Source organism: Nothobranchius furzeri, chromosome 1, assembly GCF_043380555.1.
Source record: "Nothobranchius furzeri strain GRZ-AD chromosome 1, NfurGRZ-RIMD1, whole genome shotgun sequence".
Lineage (NCBI taxonomy): Eukaryota > Metazoa > Chordata > Actinopteri > Cyprinodontiformes > Nothobranchiidae > Nothobranchius > Nothobranchius furzeri.
In genome coordinates, this window is record NC_091741.1 from 24134436 (window position 1) to 24156527 (window position 22092).

The 22092-nt window shown below is 40.5% G+C and overlaps 1 long non-coding RNA gene across 1 annotated transcript; it reads left to right on the forward strand.

Moving 5' to 3' along the window:
* Positions 1–7148: 7148 nt before the first annotated feature.
* Positions 7149–8694, forward strand: LOC139070785 (uncharacterized). The gene is made up of 4 exons (XR_011521240.1): positions 7149–7330; positions 7431–7524; positions 8238–8437; positions 8598–8694. It is a non-coding gene; the product is annotated as an uncharacterized lncRNA (long non-coding RNA).
* Positions 8695–22092: the final 13398 nt, after the last annotated feature.

Here is a 22092-nt window from a genome sequence, read left to right on the forward strand (position 1 = left end):
CTCAACTTCCGGGTCACGTAATCCCAAATGATGAAATATTAAAATCAAAATCGGTCCTGCGGCCGTTTTTCCATTTCTCATATTTGATCCGAGACTAAAATAGAAAATACGAAAAATACGACTTTTTTTCTTTTTTTAAATCCGTTTGTAAAACAAAAAACAAAAAAACAAATCCATTTCTCCTTTTTTGATTGTTTGTTTTCAATCGAAAATAGAAAGAACGAATGATACACGGATTCTGAACGTTTCATGATGATAGCACTTTCCTAAGGGGGTCAAACCATGTCCCAAAGGTCACCGGATCTGGTGTAAATTTAAAGAAGTAGTCCAGTTACACCTTATGGGCTTATAACTTGGCTTCTGAATGCCCTAGAGAGATCAGGTTTGTTTTAGTATACTCCAATCAACAGCCCCTACAACCCAAAAAGGAATGGAGTCATTAGCACTTATGGTTTGTAAATGGCACCCAGAATTATGTTGCACGAAGCACAATTTCACATCATTCTGGGTCCATTTGTGTGAAAACAAGGTCCAATCAGGCTGAAACGTTACAAGAAGGTAGAATCTATTGAGTTGTAAGTGATCTGAACGTTTCATAATGATCGCACATTCCTATAGGGGGTCAAACCATGTCCCAAAGGTCACCGGGCCTGGTGTCACTTTAAAGAAGTAGTCCAGTTACACCTTTGAGGGCTTATAACTTGGCTTCTGAATATCCTAGAGAGATCAGGTTTGTTTTAGTGTACTCCAAATAAAAAGCCCCTACAACCGCAAAAAGGAATGGAGTCATTAGCACTTATGGTTTTTAAATGGCACCCAGAATTATGTTGCACGAAGCACAATTTCACATCATACTGGGTTCATTTGTGTGAAAACAAGGTCCAATCAGGCTGAAACGTTACAAGAAGGTAGAATCTATTGAGTTGTAAGTGATCTGAACGTTTCATGATGATAGCACTTTCCTAAGGGGGTCAAACCATGTCCCAAAGGTCACCGGATCTGGTGTCACTTTAAAGAAGTAGTCCAGTTACACATTTGTGGGCTTATAACTTGGCTTCTGAATGTCCTAGAGAGGTCAGGCTTGTTTTAGTGTACTCCAATCAACAGCCCCTACAACCACAAAAAGGAATGGAGTCATTAGCACTTATGGTTTGTAAATGGCACCCAGAATTATGTTGCACGAAGCACAATTTCACATCATTCTGGGTTCATTTGTGTGAAAACAAGGTCCAATCAGGCTGAAACGTTACAGGAAGGTAGAATCTATTGAGTTGTAAGTGATCTGAACGTTTCATGATGATAGCACTTTCCTAAGGGGGTCAAACCATGTCCCAAAGGTCACCAGATCTGGTGTCAATTTAAAGAAGTAGTCCAGTTACACCTTTGTGGGCTTATAACTTGGCTTCTGAATGTCCTAGAGAGGTTAGGTTTGTTTTAGTGTTCTCCAATCAACAGCCCCTACAACCACAAAAAGGAATGGAGTCATTAGCACTTATGGTTTGTAAATGGCACCCAGAATTATGTTGCACGAAGCACAATTTCACATCATTCTGGGTTCATTTGTGTGAAAACAAGGTCCAATCAGGCTGAAACGTTACAGGAAGGTAGAATCTATTTAGTTGTAAGTGATCTGAACGTTTCATGATGATAGCACTTTCCTAAGGGGGTCAAACCATGTCCCAAAGGTCACCGGATCTGGTGTCAATTTAAAGAAGTAGTCCAGTTACACCTTTGTGGGCTTATAACTTGGCTTCTGAATGTCCTAGAGAGATGAGGTTTGTTTTAGTATACTCCAATCAACAGCCCTTACAAACACAAAAAGGAATGGAGTCATTAGCACTTATGGTTTTTAAATGGCACCCAGAATTATGTTGCACGAAGCACAATTTCACATCATTCTGGGTTCATTTGTGTGAAAACAAGGTCCAATCAGGCTGAAACGTTACAGGAAGGTAGAATCTATTGAGTTGTAAGTGCTCTGAACGTTTCAAGATGATCGCACATTCCTATAGGGGGTCAAACCATGTCCCAAAGGTCACCGGGCCTGGTGTCACTTTAAAGAAGCAGTCCAGTTACACATTTGTGGGCTTATAACTTGGCTTCTGAATGTCCTAGAGAGGTTAGGTTTGTTTTAGTGTACTCCAATCAACAGCCCCTACAACCACAAAAAGGAATGGAGTCATTAGCACTTAAGGTTTGTAAATGGCACCCAGAATTATGTTGCACGAAGCACAATTTCACATCATTCTGGGTCCATTTGTGTGAAAACAAGGTCCAATCAGGCTGAAACGTTACAGGATGGTAGAATCTATTGAGTTGTAAGTGATCTGAACATTTCATGATGATAGCACTTTCCTAAGGGGGTCAAACCATGTCCCAAAGGTCACCGGATCTGGTGTCAATTTAAAGAAGTAGTCCAGTTACACCTTTGTGGGCTTATAACTTGGCTTCTGAATGTCCTAGAGAGATCAGGTTTGTTTTAGTATACTCCAATCAACAGCCCTTACAAACACAAAAAGGAATGGAGTCATTAGCACTTATGGTTTGTAAATGGCACCCAGAATTATGTTGCACGAAGCACAATTTCACATCATTCTGGGTTCATTTGTGTGAAAACAAGGTCCAATCAGGCTGAAATGTTACAGGAAGGTAGAATCTATTGAGTTGTAAGTGATCTGAACGTTTCTAGATGATCGCACATTCCTCTAGGGGGTCAAACCATGTCCCAAAGTTCACCGGGCCTGGTGTCACTTTAAAGAAGCAGTCCAATTACACCTTTGTGGGCTTATAACTTGGCTTCTGAATGTCCTAGAGAGGTTAGGTTTGTTTTAGTGTTCTCCACTCAACAGCCCCTACAACCACAAAAAGGAATGGAGTCATTAGCACTTATGGTTTGTAAATGGCACCCAGAATTATGTTCGACGAAGCACAATTTCACATCATTCTGGGTTCATTTGTGTGAAAACAAGGTCCAATCAGGCTGAAACGTTACAGGAAGGTAGAATCTATTGAGTTGTAAGTGATCTGAACGTTTCATGATGATAGCACTTTCCTAAGGGGGTCAAACCATGTCCCAAAGGTCACCGGATCTGGTGTCAATTTAAAGAAGTAGTCCAGTTACACCTTTGTGGGCTTATAACTTGGCTTCTGAATGTCCTAGAGAGATCAGGTTTGTTTTAGTATACTCCAATCAACAGCCCTTACAAACACAAAAAGGAATGGAGTCATTAGCGCTTATGGTTTGTAAATGGCACCCAGAATTATGTTGCACGAAGCACAATTTCACATCATTCTGGGTTCATTTGTGTGAAAACAAGGTCCAATCAGGCTGAAATGTTACAGGAAGGTAGAATCTATTGAGTTGTAAGTGATATGAACGTTTCATGATGATAGCACTTTCCTAAGGGGGTCAAACCATGTCCCAAAGGTCACCGGATCTGGTGTCAATTTAAAGAAGTAGTCCACTTACACATTTGTGGGCTTATAACTTGGCTTCTGAATGTCCTAGAGAGATCAGGTTTGTTTTAATGTACTCCAATCAACAGCCCCTACAACCACAAAAAGGAATGGAGTCATTAGCACTTATGGTTTGTAAATGGCACCCAGAATTATGTTGCACGAAGCACAATTTCACATCATTCTGGGTTCATTTGTGTGAAAACAAGGTCCAATCAGGCTGAAACGCTACAAGAAGATAGAATCTATTGAGTTGTAAGTGATCTGAACGTTTCATGATGATAGCACTTTCCTAAGGGGGTCAAACCATGTCCCAAAGGTCACCGGGCCTGGTGTCACTTTAAAGAAGCAGTCCAGTTACACCTTTGTGGGCTTATAACTTGGCTTCTGAATGTCCTAGAGAGGTTAGGTTTGTTTTAGTGTTCTCCAATCAACAGCCCCTACAACCACAAAAAGGAATGGAGTCATTAGCACTTATGGTTTGTAAATGGCACCCAGAATTATGTTGCACGAAGCACAATTTCACATCATTCTGGGTTCATTTGTGTGAAAACAAGGTCCAATCAGGCTGAAACGTTACAGGAAGGTAGAATCTATTGAGTTGTAAGTGATCTGAACGTTTCATGATGATAGCACTTTCCTAAGGGGGTCAAACCATGTCCCAAAGGTCACCGGGCCTGGTGTCACTTAAAAAAAGTAGTCCAGTTACACCTTTGAGGGCTTATAACTTGGCTTCTGAATGTCCTAGAGAGATCAGGTTTGTTTTAGTGTACTCCAATCAACAGCCCCTACAACCTCAAAAAGGAATGGAGTCATTAGCACTTATGGTTTTTAAATGGCACCCAGAATTATGTTGCACGAAGCACAATTTCACATCATTCTGGGTTCATTTGTGTGAAAACAAGGTCCAATCAGGCTGAAATGTTACAGGAAGGTAGAATCTATTGAGTTGTAAGTGACCTGAACGTTTCAAGATGATCGCACATTCCTATAGGGGGTAAAACCATGTCCCAAAGGTCACCGGGCCTGGTGTCACTTTAAAGAAGTAGTCCAGTTACACATTTTTGGGCTTATAACTTGGCTTCTGAATGTCCTAGAGAGGTTAGGTTTGTTTTAGTGTACTCCAATCAACAGCCCCTACAACCACAAAAAGGAATGGAGTCATTAGCACTTATGGTTTGTAAATGGCACCCAGAATTATGTTGCACAAAGCACAATTTCACATCATTCTGGGTTCATTTGTGTGAAAACAAGGTCCAATCAGGCTGAAACGTTACAGGAAGGTAGAATCTATTGAGTTGTAAGTGATCTGAACGTTTCATGATGATAGCACTTTCCTAAGGGGGTCAAACCATGTCCCAAAGGTCACCGGATCTGGTGTCAATTTAAAGAAGTAGTCCAGTTACACATTTGTGGGCTCATAACTTGGCTTCTGAATGTCCTAGAGAGATCAGGTTTGTTTTAATGTACTCCAACCAACAGCCCCTACAACCACAAAAAGGAATGGAGTCATTAGCACTTATGGTTTTTAAATGGCACCCAGAATTATGGTGCACTAAGCACAATTTCACATCATTCTGGGTTCATTTGTGTGAAAACAAGGTCCAATCAGGCTGAAATGTTACAGGAAGGTAGAATCTATTGAGTTGTAAGTGATCTGAACAATCCGTGTATCATTCGTTCTTTCTATTTTCGATTGAAAACAAACAATCGAAAAAGGAAAAATGGATTTGTTTTTTTGTTTTTTGTTTTACAAACTGATTTAAAAAAAGAAAAAAAGTCGTGTTTTTCGTATTTTCTATTCTAGTCTCTGATCAAATATGAGATATTGAAAAATGGCCGCTGGACCGAATTTGATTTTAATATTTCGTTAATAAACGGGTTACGTGACCCGGAAGTTTTTTTTCTTGCTAGTGTTCGAAACGTTAACGTTAGCTTCAGTCCTCGTCAGATTCACCGACCAGCAAACCAACCAACATGGACAGTTATGTGTTGTTCAAAGGAACAAAACGGCTGACTCTAAAGGAAGAAGACATGACGACCGAAAAGATTAACAGAATCTTCCAGGTAGCCTTTTATTCTAAAACGCGTTTTACTGACGTTGCTGTGCAGAGAACATTTTTAAATACTTTTTACTTATTTCAAAGGTTCATTGCACCAGTCTGTATATTACTGATGACAGCAGTGTAGCCATTTTTCCTGGTAATGACGGACGCTTCAGTACATTGGACCTCTTAGTGAGAGGGCATTACGAAGTTCATGGAGAAGGCATGGAGGAGTCATCAAGCGTGCCTGCATCCTACAACCCCACTCGCTTCTCCTTCCACCGACCACAGAGTACTGCTTCCACGTCGTCTGCAAGACCATCTCCTAGAGTGACTGTTGCAAAAACGTTCCAAAGGTAACCAGATTTATGAAACTGAACACACTGGATTAAGGGCATTAGGATGTGTGCATTTTTGGATTGCTGAACTACATTAGTATATTTTTTACAAATGTGACTGCTGCATGTGACACTGAAAACTAATTTGTAGAATGTTTTGTAAATGTAGTTACAGAGGTGTAAGCATTCAAACCCACTGCCATGTATTATTACTACTTAAGTCTCACACACACACACACACACACACACACACACACACACACACACACACACACACACACACACACACACACACACACACAAAATATGTTCTCCACATCACTCCCTCTCTGCCACCACCTCCTGCCCTGAGGAGATCAGGGCGTGGATGAATCAAAATTTTCTGCAGCTGAATGGCTCTAAAACAGAAGCCATTCAAATCGGAACACCCCACCAACTCTGCTCTTCTCCTGTTACATCTGTTTCATTCATTGGCAATACTATTCACCTCTCTCCCTCTGTTACTAACCTTGGGGTCAAGTTTGACCCAGAACTCTCTTTTGACAACCATGTCACCTCAATTTGCAAAACCTAATTTTTCCATCACCGTAACATTTCCAAACTGCATTGCTCTCTTTCCCTTTCAGCCGCAGAGATGATTGTCCACGCCTTTGTCTCCTCCAGGGTGAACTATTGTAACACACTTCTGTTGGGAATACCTGGCAGGAGCCTCCAAAAGCTCCAGTTTGTCCAGAATAGTGCTGCCAGGGTCCTAATGGGGGTGCAGAAACATGAGCATATTACCCCCATCCTCCACTGGCCCCCTGTACACCTTAGTATAGAATACAAGATCCTCCTGCACACCCACCACTGTCTGCACAGTGCGGCCCCCATATATCTCACTCATCTTCTTTCCCCACACACCGCTACCCGGACCAGAGCAGGCCAACGGCACCTCTCGGTTGCGCCCAGGACACGGCTTAAGACCATGGGCGACAGAACTTTTACAGCATCTGCTCCGTGTCTGTGGAACACTCTTCCTGAACACCTCAGAGCCCCCCTGACCGTCGATGTTTTTAAAAGGGAACTGACAACCTTCCTTTTTAGAAAAGCGTATTTTTAAGTGTCTGTGAACTTTTGTTGTTGTTGTTGTTTTAATTAGTTTTTATCTGTTACTTGTTTGATCTTTGTAGCACTGTGAGATTTGATGTCCAATGTATAGTGCGTTATAAATAAAAATTATTATTATTAATATTAATATTTTTATTATTCTGTCTCTATTTCAGGATTATATGAGTAATTAAATTATTGTCATTATCAGGACCATCTTCATCGCTGAACTTGTTGATGGCAGATTGGAAACAAGCAAGACCCTGACGGTGCGTTTCTCTGAGTTTGAAGCTTCTGTAGTGGGCATCACCAGAAAAGTCAACGAGGCCCTTGAACAAGAGGAGTTAATTATCCTTACTGATGGTCAGGGAAACAAAATCTTGGAAACGGAAGGAACCAGAGGTAAATGAACATTTTAAACCTCCTAGTAAAAAAAAAACACTAATTTCTGTGAAGAAAAAATTTAATGTGTTGTGAACTGAATCGACCATTTTACTTACAGGATCAGCATTTTGGAAGCAAAATGCAAGGAAAGTCTTGGCTGTGAGAGAGGAAGACTTCTTGCAGTTACAAGGAAGTAAAAAGAGGAAGCTGAGGTATTTACACAGGAATTTCATTTGGTGTGAATTTAGACTGCACATTTTGTAAGTAAGTTTCTTCTTTGTGAAAATGGTTTTGCCAAAATAGTTCATCTCTGGAAGTTCATGCACAAGTTTGGATTACTGTGGTTCATTTGGTGGGGCGACAGTGGCACAGGAGTTAATAGCTCGCCCCGTTATCGGAAGGTTGCAGGTTCTAGCCCCGCTCAGTCTGTCGCTGTTGTCATGTCCTAGGGCAAGACACTGAACCCTGCTGGTGGTGGTCTTATGGACTGGTGGCGCCAGTGCTCAGCAGCCTTGCCTCTGTAGTGCGCCCAAGGGCAGCTGTAGCTACATCGTAGCTCATCCCCACCAGCGTGTGAATGTTTGTGTGAATGGGTGGATGATTGTGTTGTAAAGCGCCTTGGGGGGTTCCAGGACTCTTAGAAGGCGCTACATCAAATTAGCTAGTTAGGTTGACAGATCAATGGTATTTACAACAGCCAGTCTTTTAAACTCTGAATTTAAAATATTGGCTGCATCATAACAATATGACTAACACAGTTATTCTACTTTTAAACCACCAAATAGTTCCTGAGTGCAGCTGCAGCTCACCACTCCCCACGGGGATGGGTCAAATGCAGAAATTTCATTTCAGTGTTGGACTGTAACTTTACAAGTATGTTATTGAGAACAAGTAGGTTATAATGTATGTTTATCTTGCTTTTCAGCCGGCGAGATGATAATGGCCTTGATGCTGTGTACGATCAAATTGAGGAGGTCATTTTGGCAGCACAGGGGCTTCGAGAAGTGTCGACTACTATCCGGGAACTGACGGAGCTGGCTAATTCCAACCGCAGCACAGCAGTGTCCCTGAGAGCAGCCGATGCAGCAGCTGTTAAAGATGCCTTTGCCTGTGTTGTCTGCAAAGGTAATTAACAAAAAAAAAAAGGATTTTGTCTTTTGTTTGCAGATTTCAGGGTTACTTCCATACTATCTGCTGCTTATTGAGCACTTAGAGCACAGTGTCCTGCCATTAAAAAACGAATTGTATTTATTGTGTTTTACAACTGTTCTAACCAAATTTGCAGGCCCTGTGGTTGAGCCCATTGTTGCAACATGCTGCCAAAGCCTTATTGGCTGCCTGACCTGCGCTGAAGAGTGGAAGAAAAATTCTGCGTTTTGCCCAAAATGTCGAGCAGATGAGTTTGGCATCAACACAGTAAGAGTCACTGGACTCTCTGATGGCCTGGCTGCATTGGGAAATGCACTCTGGCAGTAATATTGAGCTTAAAGCATTATTTTAAGCAATTCTTTGTTCCCTGTTTCACTGAATGTTGTTCATTAATACATGGAAAGCACTTTTAACTTGAACTATGAACGATTTGCTTGGTGACTTTGTTTTTACCTCATTTTTTACAAGCTAAATGACCTCGTTTGCACTATCTTACATAATGATTGTATTGAAAGTTCTCATATATTTTTATAATTGCAATTGTCTGGGAATTGTTTCTACAATAAAGACTTGTTTACCTGTTTGGTATGTTCCAAATTAATCATCAAGCACATGACATTTCTGTTCTAAGGCTCATGCTCAAATAAGAATTAGACCAAAATAGTATGTGTGGTAAAGAGGTAAAGGGGGGGTAGGGGGGGGGGGGGGGTTACCTTAGTGATGCCAGACAGTTAACATTAATGTTTATTAGCTCATTTCAAATAACTTAAAGCTTTGGAAGAAATGTAAAACTGTTCCATACATCCTGATTTTTCAGTTGTAAAAATTTATTTTTGAAAAAATGGTCAATTAATTGAGTTACTGGACGACACCAGAAGTTGCAAGAAAGCAGTGCTAATACATTTTCTCAGACATATCTTTCAGTCACATTCATTAAGGAGATCAATGCATCCTGGAAAGGAGTATGGTCACCATTAACCACGTGATTAAAAAGAAGAGACATGTCAGGGTAGTCAATTGCAAAGTCCTGCTCTGCATGGATTCTGTCCTCTTCAGATGAAAACGGGTCTGTTCCAAAAGTAGACACCCAAGTAAGTGAGGATCCCAAGTCCTGCTCATACATGTTTGCAACAACAGAGGCACATGGCAGCAGCTCCTCAGAGACTTCAGTAAGACAGCGGTCTTCTGACAGTTCATTGGGTATCCCATTGCCTAAAAAACAGATTCAAGCAAATTTAGGTTGGATGTACCTGGAATGAAAAAGATCAATATACCTCTAATGTTGCACAGTAAATTTGCTTTGCTGTTGTAACAAAATGTCCCCACAAAGGGACAGTGTGGAAAGTTTATATTCTATTGTATCTTAAAGAGTTGTAAATACAAAGTTAAAGATACCTGGGATCCTGTGTGCATTCCATGACTGAACAACTCCGTTAAGTCCTATTTGGCTTACTTGACATGTCAAATTTGATATGCAGAATCTAGTCAGGTTGTCCTCCAGGCTCACAGCTTCCTGGTCCAGCAGGTGAACCAAAGCCTGTTTCAGGGGGTAGTTAACACGATTGTTCACCTCTGGCCACAACCTTTCCACTCGAAGGTTCTGTTGATTACAAATTCAAATCAAGTATTCAAAAAAACTGCAATTTTAACAAGAGAAAATGTAACTGTTATTCTTTTTTTCAGAATCATAATTATTTGTCATGCAAATTTACAAGCTCAACTCCACTTTTACACACACACACACACACACAAATCAAGGTATGATTTTTATGTAGGAAAATGCACGTTTGAAGGAATAAATGTACAAAAGTGTGCATTTAAACTAAAGACCTTATATAAATAGCAGTCACAGTATGTAGTAGTCTACTGTAGTAAGATTAACTGTGAGTTGCTAATTTGCATTTCAATAATACTAAAATCTCACCCTTGTTGATGTGGTTTGGAGGTATGGTGGCCTGCTGAGGTTGCGCCTATGTTGCGACAGTTTTTCTTGCATGTAAAGACACAGATTAAACTCTCTGCCATGGTCAACCCTGACTTGATCTCACATACCATGGTTCATGACTGCAGGTCTGGAATAAACAATGTTTACATGACTGAACTGAAATTTACAGACTCAAAACAAAGATGTAGATATTGAAAAGACAATACAGAAGAGTAAGAAATTATTAATTGTTCCACTGGTAGCTATGAATATATTTACCTGTATATTTCCTCATAAATGACAAGGTTGTTTTTTACTGGCATGGTGGAATGTGCAACAATCTTGCTGCTGTAGCCATCAACGGCCAACACGTGCGTCACACCAAACATCACCAGCTTTTCATTTTGGTCCAGGTGTAGTTTATGACCCATATATTCGGCATGATAGGGAACTGGATTCAAATTTCGAGCACCCTATGTGAAAAAATAGTTTCAATTAATGCTAACTCCCATATTTTCCATATTAGCTAACAATCTTCATGACATTTTTTAAAATAATCAATGTTTACATTTACAAACAACACTTGTTTAGAAACTGTTGTACAGGAAATAGTTATAACATTGCAATTTTTTTGTTCACCCTTGGATTGAGCACAGTTGTATAATTTATACCAGCAAAACTCGAAAGCAGTACCAGTATTACAATTTTCCACATAAGAAAAAAAACATTGGATTTTTTTCTTCTTTAAAAATCAAAATTGTGGTTTTTCTAAAATAACAAATAGCTTATTTTTGGCCTTTGTGCACTGTATGTAGGCGGGGCAGTCTGACTTTCATCCAAGTTTTCCATTTTTTCATAATACTCTTTTTATTGTCATGAATCTAAGAAAATTTTCTTTTTTTTATTTAATGTTTCCCCAATCCTCTTTCAGATATTTATCAAAATATATAAATGGTCTCTTTTCAGAAGGTCTTGTAACTGTTTCAGCTCCAAACCAGTTTCGGTGGACTGGATGGGGGAATGCCTATTTGGATTGTAGGTTGCAGACCTCAAATTTACATGTTGTTTTCAAACCCACAGACATATATACATAGATGCCCCGTGGACTGGAGCAGCCGTAGTGGCCTGCTGCCATTTTTGATGGGCCTCCATTCACCCCCAGTGCATTCATTTCTACTGAGGAAGGTGCTTAAAACAGCTAAAAAACACATTATATAATGTTTTTTTCACAAAATCAGACACATGATATGGCATGATAATTAAAATATAAATTTACTTAAAATTATTTAAATAAAATCCTATCAGGTAGGCTAGAAAAGTCACTAGTAATCCCACATGACCCTTTTTCTATTATACGCCAGTTGCTGTAACCGTAGGTGGCACAGAAACAGGCCTAGTTGCTCGCTCTAATATGACATGAATATGATAAATACACTTTGGAGAGTGATGAGACCCGTCCAATATGGCAGCAACGCTGTTTGGCTCTCCAGCACCCAATGGGGCGTTCATTTCAAGTTAATGTTATTAGTCAGTCTCAGTACTTAATTTAGTATGTAATTTTACAGCCACGTTTCAATTTTCTGTCAACTGCATTAATTTAAGTATCATACCTCACGCCGGAATTCATGGTAGGGCTGATGGAGCTCCCTTAGGATTCTTCCAACCCGAACTTCTCCTGCATGCAGCCCCATTGATGACAGATAGCCAGTCATGAACTTACGGCCATATGAGGGTCCAGTCTGTCAGGAAATTATACATTTAACTGAATGTTTTGGTAAATAAACAGTAGAAATCTGATAATAAACTTACTTCGTATATCGATCCAGCCACAGCTCGCTCTAATGCCTGGTCCGACACTTGTCTTTTTCTCTTTAGCTCATGCCGAGCACAGAATCTTCTGACGCTCATTTCTGAGCACGGTAGGATGTTCATCTGCTGCAGCGTGTGGGCGATTTGTGCGTGTGTCAAACCGGTGTTGAATAAACTCGTAATCAAATTAGTGTGTGTTTCTAGTGCTGCCATGTTGACAATGTCACCAAAATAGGGTACCCGCACTTTTCTACTCAACTTCCGGGTCACGTAATCCCAAATGATGAAATATTAAAATCAAAATCGGTCCTGCGGCCATTTTTCCATTTCTCATATTTGATCCGAGACTAAAATAGAAAATACGAAAAATACGACTTTTTTTCTTTTTTTAAATCCGTTTGTAAAACAAAAAACAAAAAAACAAATCCATTTCTCCTTTTTTGATTGATTGTTTTCAATCGAAAATAGAAAGAACGAATGATACACGGATTCTGAACGTTTCATGATGATAGCACTTTCCTAAGGGGGTCAAACCATGTCCCAAAGGTCACCGGATCTGGTGTAAATTTAAAGAAGTAGTCCAGTTACACCTTATGGGCTTATAACTTGGCTTCTGAATGCCCTAGAGAGATCAGGTTTGTTTTAGTATACTCCAATCAACAGCCCCTACAACCCAAAAAGGAATGGAGTCATTAGCACTTATGGTTTGTAAATGGCACCCAGAATTATGTTGCACGAAGCACAATTTCACATCATTCTGGGTCCATTTGTGTGAAAACAAGGTCCAATCAGGCTGAAACGTTACAAGAAGGTAGAATCTATTGAGTTGTAAGTGATCTGAACGTTTCATAATGATCGCACATTCCTATAGGGGGTCAAACCATGTCCCAAAGGTCACCGGGCCTGGTGTCACTTTAAAGAAGTAGTCCAGTTACACCTTTGAGGGCTTATAACTTGGCTTCTGAATATCCTAGAGAGATCAGGTGTGTTTTAGTGTACTCCAAATAAAAAGCCCCTACAACCGCAAAAAGGAATGGAGTCATTAGCACTTATGGTTTTTAAATGGCACCCAGAATTATGTTGCACGAAGCACAATTTCACATCATACTGGGTTCATTTGTGTGAAAACAAGGTCCAATCAGGCTGAAACGTTACAAGAAGGTAGAATCTATTGAGTTGTAAGTGATCTGAACGTTTCATGATGATAGCACTTTCCTAAGGGGGTCAAACCATGTCCCAAAGGTCACCGGATCTGGTGTCACTTTAAAGAAGTAGTCCAGTTACACATTTGTGGGCTTATAACTTGGCTTCTGAATGTCCTAGAGAGGTCAGGCTTGTTTTAGTGTACTCCAATCAACAGCCCCTACAACCACAAAAAGGAATGGAGTCATTAGCACTTATGGTTTGTAAATGGCACCCAGAATTATGTTGCACGAAGCACAATTTCACATCATTCTGGGTTCATTTGTGTGAAAACAAGGTCCAATCAGGCTGAAACGTTACAGGAAGGTAGAATCTATTGAGTTGTAAGTGATCTGAACGTTTCATGATGATAGCACTTTCCTAAGGGGGTCAAACCATGTCCCAAAGGTCACCAGATCTGGTGTCAATTTAAAGAAGTAGTCCAGTTACACCTTTGTGGGCTTATAACTTGGCTTCTGAATGTCCTAGAGAGGTTAGGTTTGTTTTAGTGTTCTCCAATCAACAGCCCCTACAACCACAAAAAGGAATGGAGTCATTAGCACTTATGGTTTGTAAATGGCACCCAGAATTATGTTGCACGAAGCACAATTTCACATCATTCTGGGTTCATTTGTGTGAAAACAAGGTCCAATCAGGCTGAAACGTTACAGGAAGGTAGAATCTATTGAGTTGTAAGTGATCTGAACGTTTCATGATGATAGCACTTTCCTAAGGGGGTCAAACCATGTCCCAAAGGTCACCGGATCTGGTGTCAATTTAAAGAAGTAGTCCAGTTACACCTTTGTGGGCTTATAACTTGGCTTCTGAATGTCCTAGAGAGATGAGGTTTGTTTTAGTATACTCCAATCAACAGCCCTTACAAACACAAAAAGGAATGGAGTCATTAGCACTTATGGTTTTTAAATGGCACCCAGAATTATGTTGCACGAAGCACAATTTCACATCATTCTGGGTTCATTTGTGTGAAAACAAGGTCCAATCAGGCTGAAACGTTACAGGAAGGTAGAATCTATTGAGTTGTAAGTGCTCTGAACGTTTCAAGATGATCGCACATTCCTATAGGGGGTCAAACCATGTCCCAAAGGTCACCGGGCCTGGTGTCACTTTAAAGAAGCAGTCCAGTTACACATTTGTGGGCTTATAACTTGGCTTCTGAATGTCTTAGAGAGGTTAGGTTTGTTTTAGTGTACTCCAATCAACAGCCCCTACAACCACAAAAAGGAATGGAGTCATTAGCACTTAAGGTTTGTAAATGGCACCCAGAATTATGTTGCACGAAGCACAATTTCACATCATTCTGGGTCCATTTGTGTGAAAACAAGGTCCAATCAGGCTGAAACGTTACAGGATGGTAGAATCTATTGAGTTGTAAGTGATCTGAACATTTCATGATGATAGCACTTTCCTAAGGGGGTCAAACCATGTCCCAAAGGTCACCGGATCTGGTGTCAATTTAAAGAAGTAGTCCAGTTACACCTTTGTGGGCTTATAACTTGGCTTCTGAATGTCCTAGAGAGATCAGGTTTGTTTTAGTATACTCCAATCAACAGCCCTTACAAACACAAAAAGGAATGGAGTCATTAGCACTTATGGTTTGTAAATGGCACCCAGAATTATGTTGCACGAAGCACAATTTCACATCATTCTGGGTTCATTTGTGTGAAAACAAGGTCCAATCAGGCTGAAATGTTACAGGAAGGTAGAATCTATTGAGTTGTAAGTGATCTGAATGTTTCATGATGATAGCGCTTTCCTAAGGGGGTCAAACCATGTCCCAAAGGTCACCGGATCTGGTGTCAATTTAAAGAAGTAGTCCAGTTACACATTTGTGGGCTTATAACTTGGCTTCTGAATGTCCTAGAGAGATCAGGTTTGTTTTAATGTACTCCAATCAACAGCCCCTACAACCACACAAAGGAATGGAGTCATTAGCACTTATGGTTTGTAAATGGCACCCAGAATTATGTTGCACGAAGCACAATTTCACATCATTCTGGGTTCATTTGTGCGAAAACAAGGTCCAATCAGGCTGAAACGCTACAAGAAGGTAGAATCTATTGAGTTGTAAGTGATCTGAACGTTTCATGATGATAGCACTTTCCTAAGGGGGTCAAACCATGTCCCAAAGGTCACCGGGCCTGGTGTCACATTAAAGAAGCAGTCCAGTTACACCTTTGTGGGCTTATAACTTGGCTTCTGAATGTCCTAGAGAGGTTAGGTTTGTTTTAGTTTTCTCCAATCAACAGCCCCTACAACCACAAAAAGGAATGGAGTCATTAGCACCTATGGTTTGTAAATGGCACCCAGAATTATGTTGCACGAAGCACAATTTCACATCATTCTGGGTTCATTTGTGTGAAAACAAGGTCCAATCAGGCTGAAACATTACAGGAAGGTAGAATCTATTGAGTTGTAAGTGATCTGAACGTTTCATGATGATAGCACTTTCCTAAGGGGGTCAAACCATGTCCCAAAGGTCACCGGATCTGGTGTCAATTTAAAGAAGTAGTCCAGTTACACCTTTGTGGGCTTATAACTTGGCTTCTGAATGTCCTAGAGAGGTTAGGTTTGTTTTAGTGTTCTCCAATCAACAGCCCCTACAACCACAAAAAGGAATGGAGTCATTAGCACTTATGGTTTGTAAATGGCACCCAGAATTATGTTGCACGAAGCACAATTTCACATCATTCTGGGTTCATTTGTGTGAAAACAAGGTCCAATCAGGCTGAAACGTTACAGGAAGGTAGAATCTATTGAGTTGTAAGTGATCTGAACGTTTCATGATGATAGCACTTTCCTAAGGGGGTCAAACCATGTCCCAAAGGTCACCAGATCTGGTGTCAATTTAAAGAAGTAGTCCAGTTACACCTTTGTGGGCTTATAACTTGGCTTCTGAATGTCCTAGAGAGATCAGGTTTGTTTTAGTATACTCCAATCAACAGCCCTTACAAACACAAAAAGGAATGGAGTCATTAGCACTTATGGTTTTTAAATGGCACCCAGAATTATGTTGCACGAAGCACAATTTCACATCATTCTGGGTTCATTTGTGTGAAAACAAGGTCCAATCAGGCTGAAATGTTACAGGAAGGTAGAATCTATTGAGTTGTAAGTGATCTGAACGTTTCATGATGATAGCACTTTCCTAAGGGGGTCAAACCATGTCCCAAAGGTCACCGGATCTGGTGTCAATTTAAAGAAGTAGTCCAGTTACACATTTGTGGGCTTATAACTTGGCTTCTGAATGTCCTAGAGAGATCAGGTTTGTTTTAATGTACTCCAATCAACAGCCCCTACAACCACAAAAAGGAATGGAGTCATTAGCACTTATGGTTTGTAAATGGCACCCAGAATTATGTTGCACGAAGCACAATTTCACATCATTCTGGGTTCATTTGTGTGAAAACAAGGTCCAATCAGGCTGAAACGCTACAAGAAGGTAGAATCTATTGAGTTGTAAGTGATCTGAACGTTTCATGATGATAGCACTTTCCTAAGGGGGTCAAACCATGTCCCAAAGGTCACCGGGCCTGGTGTCACTTTAAAGAAGCAGTCCAGTTACACAATTGTGGGCTTATAACTTGGCTTCTGAATGTCCTAGAGAGGTTAGGTTTGTTTTAGTGTTCTCCAATCAACAGCCCCTACAACCACAAAAAGGAATGGAGTCATTAGCACTTATGGTTTGTAAATGGCACCCAGAATTATGTTGCACGAAGCACAATTTCACATCATTCTGGGTTCATTTGTGTGAAAACAAGGTCCAATCAGGCTGAAACGTTACAGGAAGGTAGAATCTATTGAGTTGTAAGTGATCTGAACGTTTCATGATGATAGCACTTTCCTAAGGGGGTCAAACCATGTCCCAAAGGTCACCGGGCCTGGTGTCACTTTAAAGAAGTAGTCCAGTTACACCTTTGAGGGCTTATAACTTGGCTTCTGAATGTCCTAGAGAGATCAGGTTTGTTTTAGTGTACTCCAATCAACAGCCCCTAAAACCTCAAAAGGGAATGGAGTCATTAGCACTTATGGTTTTTAAATGGCACCCAGAATTATGTTGCACGAAGGACAATTTCACATCATTCTGGGTTCATTTGTGTGAAAACAAGGTCCAATCAGGCTGAAATCTTACAGGAAGGTAGAATCTATTGAGTTATAAGTGATCTGAACGTTTCAAGATGATCGCACATTCCTATAGGGGGTAAAACCATGTCCCAAAGGTCACCGGGCCTGGTGTCACTTTAAAGAAGTAGTCCAGTTACACCTTTGTGGGCTTATAACTTGGCTTCTGAATGTCCTAGAGAGGTTAGGTTTGTTTTAGTGTACTCCAATCAACAGCCCCTACAACCACAAAAAGGAATGGAGTCATTAGCAATTATGGTTTGTAAATGGCACCCAGAATTATGTTGCACAAAGCACAATTTCACATCATTCTGGGTTCATTTGTGTGAAAACAAGGTCCAATCAGGCTGAAACGTTACAGGAAGGTAGAATCTATTGAGTTGTAAGTGATCTGAGCGTTTCATGATGATAGCACTTTCCTAAGGGGGTCAAACCATGTCCCAAAGGTCACCGGATTTGGTGTCAATTTAAAGAAGTAGTCCAGTTACACATTTGTGGGCTCATAACTTGGCTTCTGAATGTCCTAGAGAGATCAGGTTTGTTTTAATGTACTCCAACCAACAGCCCCTACAACCACAAAAAGGAATGGAGTCATTAGCACTTATGGTTTTTAAATGGCACCCAGAATTATGCTGCACTAAGCACAATTTCACATCATTCTGGGTTCATTTGTGTGAAAACAAGGTCCAATCAGGCTGAAACGTTACAAGAAGGTAGAATCTATTGAGTTGTAAGTGATCTGAACGTTTCATGATGATCGCACATTCCTATAGGGGGTCAAACCATGTCCCAAAGGTCACAGGGCCGGGTGTCACTTTAAAGAAGTAGTCCATTTACACCTTTGAGGGCTTATAACTTGGCTTCTGAATGTCCTAGAGAGATCAGGTTTGTTTTAGTGTACTCCAATCAACAGCCCCTACAACCTCAAAAAGGAATGGAGTCATTAGCACTTATGGTTTTTAAATGGCACCCAGAATTATGTTGCACAAATAACAATTTCACATCATTCTGGGTTCATTTGTGTGAAAACAAGGTCCAATCAGGCTGAAATGTTACAGGAAGGTAGACTCTATTGAGTTGTAAGTGATCTGAACGTTTCATGATGATAGCACTTTCCTAAGGGGGTCAAACCATGTCCCAAAGGTCACCGAATCTGGTGTAAATTTAAAGAAGTAGTCCAGTTACACCTTTGTGGGCTTATAACTTGGCTTCTGAATGCCCTAGAGAGATCAGGTTTGTTTTAGTATACTCCAATCAACAGCCCCTACAACCCAAAAAGGAATGGAGTCATTAGCACTTATGGTTTGTAAATTGCACCCAGAATTATGTTGCACGAAGCACAATTTCACATCATTCTGGGTCCATTTGTGTGAAAACAAGGTCCAATCAGGCTGAAATGTTACAAGAAGGTAGAATCTATTGAGTTGTAAGTGATCTGAACGTTTCATAATGATCGCACATTCCTATAGGGGGTCAAACCATGTCCCAAATGTCACCGGGCCTGGTGTCACTTTAAAGGAGTAGTCCAGTTACACCTTTGAGGGCTTATAACTTGGCTTCTGAATATCCTAGAGAGATCAGGTTTGTTTTAGTGTACTCCAAATAAAAAGCCCCTACAACCTCAAAAAGGAATGGAGTCATTAGCACTTATGGTTTTTAAATGGCACCCAGAATTAATGTTGTACGAAGCACAATTTCACATCATTCTGGGTTCATTTGTGTGAAAACAAGGTCCAATCAGGCTGAAATGTTACAGGAAGGTAGAAGCCATTGAGTTGTAAGTGATCTGAACGTTTCAAGATGATCGCAAATTCCTCTAGGGGGTCAAACCATGTCCCAAAGTTCACCGGGCCTGGTGTCACTTTAAAGAAGCAGTCCAGTTACACCTTTGTGGGCTTATAACTTGGCTTCTGAATGTCCTAGAGAGGTTAGGTTTGTTTTAGTGTTCTCCAATCAACAGCCCCTACAACCACAAAAAGGAATGGAGTCATTAGCACTTATGGTTTGTAAATGGCACCCAGAATTATGTTGCACGAAGCACAATTTCACATCATTCTGGGTTCATTTGTGTGAAAACAAGGTCCAATCAGGCTGAAACGTTACAGGAAGGTAGAATCTATTGAGTTGTAAGTGATCTGAACGTTTCATGATGATAGCACTTTCCTAAGGGGGTCAAACCATGTCCCAAAGGTCACCGGATCTGGTGTCAATTTAAAGAAGTAGTCCAGTTACACCCTTGTGGGCTTATAACTTGGCTTCTGAATGTCCTAGAGAGATCAGGTTTGTTTTAGTATACTCCAATCAACAGCCCCTACAAACACAAAAAGGAATGGAGTCATTAGCACTTAAGGTTTTTAAATGGCACCCAGAATTATGTTGCATGAAGCACAATTTCACATCATTCTGGGTTCATTTGTGTGAAAACAAGGTCCAATCGGGCTGAAACGTTACAGGAAGGTAGAATCTATTGAGTTGTAAGTGATCTGAACGTTTCAAGATGATCGCACATTCCTATAGGGGGTCAAACCATGTCCCAAAGGTCACCGGGCCTGGTGTCACTTTAAAGAAGTAGTCCAGTTACACCTTTGTGGGCTTATAACTTGGCTTCTGAATGTTCTAGAGAGATCAGGTTTGTTTTAGTAAACTCCAATCAACAGCCCTTACAAACACAAAAAGGAATGGAGTCATTAGCACTTATGGTTTTTAAATGGCACCCAGAATTATGTTACACGAAGCACAATTTCACATCATTCTGGGTTCATTTGTGTGAAAACAAGGTCCAATCAGGCTGAAACGTTACAGGAAGGTAGAATCTATTGAGTTGTAAGTGCTCTGAACGTTTCAAGATGATCGCACATTCCTATAGGGGGTCAAACCATGTCCCAAAGGTCACCGGGCCTGGTGTCACTTTAAAGAAGCAGTCCAGTTACACAATTGTGGGCATATAACTTGGCTTCTGAATGTCCTAGACAGGTTAGGTTTGTTTTAGTGTACTCCAATCAACAGCCCCTACAACCACAAAAAGGAATGGAGTCATTAGCACTTAAGGTTTGTAAATGGCACCCAGAATTATGTTGCACGAAGCACAATTTCACATCATTCTGGGTCCATTTGTGTGAAAACAAGGTCCAATCAGGCTGAAACGCTACAACAAGGTAGAATCTATTGAGTTGTAAGTGATCTGAACGTTTAATGATGATAGCACTTTCCTAAGGGGGTCAAACCATGTCCCAAAGGTCACCGGATCTGGTGTCAATTTAAAGAAGTAGTCCAGTTACACCTTTGAGAACTTATAACTTGGCTTCTGAATGTCCTAGAGAGATCAGGTTTGTTTTAGTGTACTCCAATAAACAGCCCCTACAACCTCAAAAAGGAATGGAGTCATTAGCACTTATGGTTTTTAAATGGCACCCAGAATTATGTTGCACGAAGGACAATGTCACATCATTCTGGGTTCATTTGTGTGAAAACAAGGTCCAATCAGGCTGAAATATTACAGGAAGGTAGAATCTATTGAGTTATAAGTGATCTGAACGTTTCAAGATGATCGCACATTCCTATAGGGGGTAAAACCATGTCCCAAAGGTCACCGGGCCTGGTGTCACTTTAAAGAAGTAGTCCAGTTACACCTTTGTGGGCTTATAACTTGGCTTCTGAATGTCCTAGAGAGGTTAGGTTTGTTTTAGTGTACTCCAATCAACAGCCCCTACAACCACAAAAAGGAATGGAGTCATTAGCACTTATGGTTTGTAAATGGCACCCAGAATTATGTTGCACAAAGCACAATTTCACATCATTCTGGGTTCATTTGTGTGAAAACAAGGTCCAATCAGGCTGAAACGTTACAGGAAGGTAGAATCTATTGAGTTGTAAGTGATCTGAGCGTTTCATGATGATAGCACTTTCCTAAGGGGGTCAAACCATGTCCCAAAGGTCACCGGATTTGGTGTCAATTTAAAGAAGTAGTCCAGTTACACATTTGTGGGCTCATAACTTGGCTTCTGAATGTCCTAGAGAGATCAGGTTTGTTTTAATGTACTCCAACCAACAGCCCCTACAACCACAAAAAGGAATGGAGTCATTAGCACTTATGGTTTTTAAATGGCACCCAGAATTATGCTGCACTAAGCACAATTTCACATCATTCTGGGTTCATTTGTGTGAAAACAAGGTCCAATCAGGCTGAAACGTTACAAGAAGGTAGAATCTATTGAGTTGTAAGTGATCTGAACGTTTCATGATGATCGCACATTCCTATAGGGGGTCAAACCATGTCCCAAAGGTCACAGGGCCGGGTGTCACTTTAAAGAAGTAGTCCATTTACACCTTTGAGGGCTTATAACTTGGCTTCTGAATGTCCTAGAGAGATCAGGTTTGTTTTAGTGTACTCCAATCAACAGCCCCTACAACCTCAAAAAGTAATGGAGTCATTAGCACTTATGGTTTTTAAATGGCACCCAGAATTATGTTGCACAAAGAACAATTTCACATCATTCTGGGTTCATTTGTGTGAAAACAAGGTCCAATCAGGCTGAAATGTTACAGGAAGGTAGACTCTATTGAGTTGTAAGTGATC